At 38.0% G+C, this 6,381-nt stretch overlaps 1 protein-coding gene across 2 annotated transcripts in view; it reads right to left on the reverse strand.

Moving 5' to 3' along the window:
* LOC102220967 (contactin-4-like) overlaps window positions 1-4,724 on the reverse strand; it is a 91,841-nt gene extending 87,117 nt beyond the window's left edge. Inside the window, exon 1 of one of the 2 annotated variants that reach the window (XM_023337692.1) lies at window positions 4,131-4,724. The gene's annotated coding sequence lies outside the window, so the exon portion shown is untranslated. The remainder of the gene's footprint in view (window positions 1-4,130) is intronic. The other variant, XM_023337683.1, reaches the window with a different exon arrangement.
* Between the last annotated feature and the right edge of the window lie 1,657 nt (window positions 4,725-6,381).

Genomic DNA, 6,381 nt, shown 5'->3' on the forward strand with positions numbered 1-6,381 from the left:
CATTGCATCCTTCTTCAACTTTTGAGGAAAGGCAAAAGCTGCTGCTGCAGAAGCCTCTGATTCTTGGAGACAAAGAAAAATCTTTAAAGTGTCCTGTGTTGTAAGAGTGATATCTCTTGCCCTCTATTCCTCTGACAGCACCAGCTGGAGCTGATAAACCACAGACTTTAATTCAGCCTGTCACAAAAGCTGAGAGCATTGTCAGCTGATTTGACTGATTACTATGCCCCATCTTTCAGTCACCATCAATTGTGTCAGGGCTCAAAAGTGTATTAACAGGTCTGTACTGCATGTCCTATTTGCCTGAGAAGTCCAGATGAAGATGAAGTTCACACTGAGCGCAAAAGCATGAGCATCCCACTCACAATCACACCCACCCCGCCAGCTTTGAATCATGAATGAGGCCAGACTCCTACACTCTGCAAGAAACAAGACAAGAGCCAAAAACACAAAAACAAAAACAGAACACAATGCTGCATTTTTAATCAATGGTCCTGTAACTTCATTTGATCGCATGCTGGATCATGTTTTCCCACACATTCCTTTTCAATGATGAGTGATTTTTTCTTTTTTCTCAGGGAAAAAAAATCTTCCTAATCCTGTATATTCTGATTTACCAAAAACATTGGCGCTGTTGGAATCTTTAAGACAAACACACAAAGACGGCAACAAAGAGGCTATTATGCTTCAGATTACATGTGTCTGCTATGGCTTTTTTTTGTTTGTTTGCAAATCTACACGCAAATTCTGCTTGCAGTTTCAAATCAGTTGAACCATTTTAAATATGCTTCCTTCTTCCAAGAATTAGTTTTTGTATAGCGCCGAAATCAAATAGATTCTTAAGCTAAAGGTTTACTTAGTCAATATATTCGTTTTCCTTCCTCGCATACAGAGCACCGGGGGAGCTGAGGCAGTGCCAATATATTCCTCAGCCAAAAGTCTTGCTCAAGTAGTGGCACAAGACAAAGAGACTAATAGTGTTTTGATGTAAGCACACAAGCCGGAGGCATGACATAACACATGCCAACTTCTTCATTTCTCCAGCCCACACCAGGGGCACGCCACCAAAGCGCTCCTCTCAATCTCCCCTGTGACAAGAGCAACAGAAATATATTGAGCAGCTCCTCCTGCTCTCTTGCTTCCTTCACAACATTTCAAACCTCAGTCTGAAAGGTTTTCGACAAACTTCAGAAGTTTTGCACAGGAGCACTCATTCCGAACACTGAAATAAGACATTTAAGTTAGCTTATAGATGGTTACATTAAGCGTCACAATCTGAACGCCTGTGATCCAAATACAGAGAATAAAGTGGCATCACACATATTAGGGAGCCTACAATAAACAATATAAAGGAATAATTATCTCGCCTTAAGCATTATTAGAACTTCTTAGACATAGCAAATTATAGGCTATTAGACACCAGATAAAGCCAATGGGAATATGACTGATCAGAAATTGCACTACTTGAAGCCTCCATAACGACCACCTGTCAACTCTGGCATATGTTTCCACAGACATATGCCTGAGACCTCTTACAGCTTTCAATCCCTTATAAGAAACACAATGTCATAGACAAAATGCTATAATATTAATGATAGATATGTTATTTAATGGTGCAGACGTAGAAAATAATAAATGTATTTTGGCTTTGAATAGCTAATTAGATCAAAAAATACATCTTTGTTAGGATTTTTCAGTATGACAATCGTAAAATGTGATATTTTTACTTTACAGTTATCATACCACGAAAATCTCACACTGGCCCAAACCTTATGTAAAGTTTATTTGGTCTAGCTCAGTCAAAGTTTCATATTTTTTACAGATAAACAATATCACTTATTGTTAACTATTGTTCATTTATTTAAAAGGAGATTTGTTTCTCCCCGGTATATTTAGGCCAGTATATCTCTTCACTTTTCTCTTCTGTTATTTCCCTGAAGACTACCAAATGGTGCCCATTCTTTCCACAACCCAAAATTGATTTTGTTTTTGTGGTGGCATTTTTCCCCAAGGCATGTTTTCACTGCCATTTGTCTGTTTGTTTATCTGCCAACAAGATCACACAAGAGAAATACCAAGCACAAAGTCATGAAGCTTGGTATTTCAGCTGAGATAATCATACGCTCTCATTCAGCGAGCACGCTAATTGTTTTCAATTGGTACTGTTTTTCTTATTGACCCAGTGCTCACACACTAATTAGTTTACAATATGTAATCTAACTACAACTGAAAAATTGAAGTGTAAGTTAGCATTAGTGTGCTTAAAAGAAGGATGCATAGCAGGATCTAAATGGTGAAACACATGGATCAGCACCGGCAATGTTTTCTGTTACATATGATGTAAAGACAAAACCTTCTTTCTCATTGTCGGATATTAAATTAATCTAAACCTTTTCTGCGGGGTGACACATGGCTCAGAGGAAGAGCAGGGACATCATACATATAAGCTATAATCCTTGATCCAGCTGTCCAGGGTTCAGTTCACAATCCAGGCCATTTACTACGTACCTCCCACCCCTGCAACCCCGACTTTTTCTCTCATCCCTTCTTCCTTTCAAGCTATTACTAAATGACCCACCTACTATAGCAAAGGCAATAGAACTGTACTTTAGTGTAATATTTTGGGTATCCTTCCAGAAATGTTTCATAATAGGGATTTTAGTCTTTACTAGTAAGAGAGTAAAAGAACGAGTGTAACTGAGTCTGGTTTGTTAGCCGTCTAGCTCAAACACCATTTTCAGTTTTGCTAACATGTTTTCTATTAGACTGAGATCAGTTCTTTGTAGCTGCCACTCCATAACATTGACATTGTTGCCTTTCAGACATTTTTTTTTCAGCCATGGTAACTAAGACTGACCCAAACTTGTAGAGCTCCACAAATCCCGGTTAATTTATGTAGATTTGCACGCATTACAAGGAATTAGTCTGTTTTGGGTGTTGCCTTAAAATAAATCCACAGGCTCACTCAAATATTGTGAATTAACCCATAACAAGCTTACAAAGCCATGACACCAGCCATGATGCTAACATAAACTTAAACTAAAACTCTACTTAAGTAAAATAAATTCTCAAAAAAGTCCTTCTCACATTATTTTTGGAGTTAACTAACTGAACTCCTCATTCAATGCACAAATTTTCCTCATCATTTCAACCATCAGGCTGCAGTCAGTGAGGCACAGTGAACTCCAAGTTCAGCCTCTGCCTCTCTCTGAGCGAGTGACATTGGAAATGTGTTCATTCATAATGAGACTTTGGAGATGCGTTGAATATTCCACCCAGTTTAAGAAAATGAATTGTAATTTCACTGCAGAACATATAGTTAGTTAAGTCATCAGACAGCAGGAGCCATGCTTACCTTGCCAAACCTGCTGTTTTTCTCCAAAGCACTTAACAACAACATAACAGCACCAAAGTGCTGCGCAAATAATTTACATACTTTTTTTTTATTTACAGCCTTTTATAATAGGGATATTATGTCACAGTCACAGAAATCCACTTTCCTTCCAATTTACTTAATTGCAGAATTATAAGCTCCCTCTCAGATATCCCTCTTAGACATATGGACATTTGATTTTCAGGAGAGTAACTACTTGCAAGAGTCAAAAGGACTTTGGACAATCTGAAGCAATCAAGCTGGCTGCAATCAAAGAAAAGGAAGCGATGATGAGACTGGAGTGAATCCAATCCCTCATGGATTAGAGACGACAATGAGTTTTGCCAGAGGGGTTTTAAATGAGAAAAGACTTGGTAGGTGGATGTTACAGAGAGGGAAAAAAAGGCTCCATGTTCCATGAATGGTGGGCACGGCAATTAGAGGAGGCAGAGATTGTTATTATTACTAATGAGATATTGTGACACAATTCAGGTGGGAAGTAAAAAATGCTGGGATTTTAACCTGTTAGCGTGACCATGAGGGCAATATTCACCACTTACACCATGTGCATGTGCTGCTTGGTATGTCATTTTAACTCAACAAAGCATAATATTAGCAGTTTCAATTCTACTGATGTTCAAAATATCTGGTTTGTAGGCAGAGGAAGTTGCAACTGCTCTAGATAAATGCACACACGACACAACTGATAACATTGGAGCAGTAATGTTGAATTGAATAAGTGACATTGAATGTTTACCGGAATACATCTCCAGCGGTGCTTGCTGATGCTTATCCCCTTCAATATATCCATGTTACTGTGCATCGTTCATCTCCTGTCGGCTCCAGCCCCGCAGCTCTCATCTGGATCCGAGTCGAAAGCGATAGTTTTAAGTTTGTTGTTTATTCTCTCGAAAACAAAAAAAAAAACGGTTCCCTCTAAACTCTTCTCTCGCTTTAACTAAAAATGTTGGCGAGCATTTCTTTCCATTGTCAAAAGAAAAATGTTCTTGAAGTCAAAACAGTTGCTTTCTAAGCTCTCCCTTCCGACACACGCATTGGTTGCCCCGACGGTTCTGCTCGCATCGCCTGCAGGCAGGCAGGCTGGCGGGTTACCCACAAACCCAACCCGGTGTGGCGGCTTCAGACGAGGGATTCCGCGCTTCCAAATGTCTTTACATTTCACCGTATGGCATTTGTTTTTCATTTATTTTGTACGGGTTAACAGTCTGACTTGCATCGGTCTCCAATCCGAGAGTGCCGCTCCGGCAGCAGGACGCAGCCGTGAGAACTGCGTGAGTGTGCGGCAGCTGGCGGCGCGGCACACGGGACATCAGAGGTGGATCCACAAGAGGGATCATACCACGTTTTTCAGGCTACACCCAGATCCACTGATGCATTTTTTTAAATAAACCCAGTAGAAATTAATGGAAGAAATTTGGTAAGTTGCTTTTCTTTAGAATACTAACAACAACAACAATAATAATAATAATAATAATAATAATAATAATAATAATAATAATAATAATAATAATAATAATAATAATAATGATAATAATAATAATCCAAAATGACAAACTAATATTCTCCCTTTATTACTTTATACAATGTTTTGCCAAAGTTTTCACATCTGTTGAACTTTTTTTTCACATTTGATCACATTACAGCCACTTGCAGGTATTTCAGTAGGAGTTTACATGACCCACCAATATTATGCATTGCAAAGCTGTCCATTATTGTTCATTATTCTTTTTTTCCAGATAAAGATCTGATAAGTGTTAACAGTATTTTTGTTAACCCCCTTCTAACATAAGTTGCCACCTTGGCAACTTGTTCACATGTGTGGAATTACATCTCACTCCATATATGTGTTATGTTTTGTGGTGGCTTTAAGATAACCAACACCATCATGAAGACCAAGAAATAACCTTGTGGAATAGTTTAAAGCAGAGTTATTTTTGAATAATATTCAATTCTTTAAGTGGCCATCTGCATACTGTTCAATCTATTATCTTAATATCAAAGCAGGTTTTTGACAACTTCAAACCTACCAAGACATGGCCACCCACTTCAGCTAACTGGACATTCAAGTATCAATCAGAGAAGATTTCCAGGAGGCCATGATGACTCTACAGAGATTCATAGCTTTTCAGTGTGAAACATGGTAGTGGCAGTATCATTCTCGGGGAATGTTTTCTTCCGCAGCGGCAGGCCATACAAAGAGCATGTAGAGAGAATTTAAGCATTGTGGAAATACTTATGTGTGCTTACCTTAAGAGTCTAAGTTTAATATTAAAAGGTTTTAAAATAGCTTCATCTACAACTAGAAATATACAAAGGCAGAAGGAACAATTTGGCAGATTAAATCTTTAAAAATGGACTACTAAGATTTTTGGTGTAATTTTGTTTGTATGTGCATGCGAAAAAAATTACTACTTAATTAAGAAAATGGTTTTATAAGCACATCGTCCTGAGCCATCTGTTGGTATGTTGTTCATAGAATCATTAAAATGTATCCTTTGGAAGGGAGGGGGAATCACAATTTCTTTAGCATAACATTGTCGGCACTCTGCACTGAATGCATACTTTAAGTTCATTACAGGAAACAAGTTTTCTCGAATAACATCTTTGTCAGTTGATCATGAAAATGATTCTCACTGCTGTAAAACAACCCCAGACAGACTGCAAGCTCATTAAGTTTAAACAGTCAGAACTTTTTATAGGCCTCTGGCTCATAATCCACTCATAATGTGAAGTGGGATTCAAGGGAATCTGCATGTGTTTGAGCCAATGGTAGAGGGATAATTACAGAAGGAATTAATGAATACCCTAATAAGCTTTTGGAAAAAAAAAGTGAAAAGAAAAAAAATATATATTTGGATTAGCTCACTGAATTGTCATTTAATGTTTCTTAGTATCCGCACACAAACCCAGTTAATAATTTCACATCAAAGAACATTTTTTGTATGTAGTCACCTAATATCTGGGCTTGGACTGGGCTTGAATATTTA

This window comes from Xiphophorus maculatus, chromosome 1 (assembly GCF_002775205.1).
Source record: "Xiphophorus maculatus strain JP 163 A chromosome 1, X_maculatus-5.0-male, whole genome shotgun sequence".
NCBI lineage: Eukaryota > Metazoa > Chordata > Actinopteri > Cyprinodontiformes > Poeciliidae > Xiphophorus > Xiphophorus maculatus.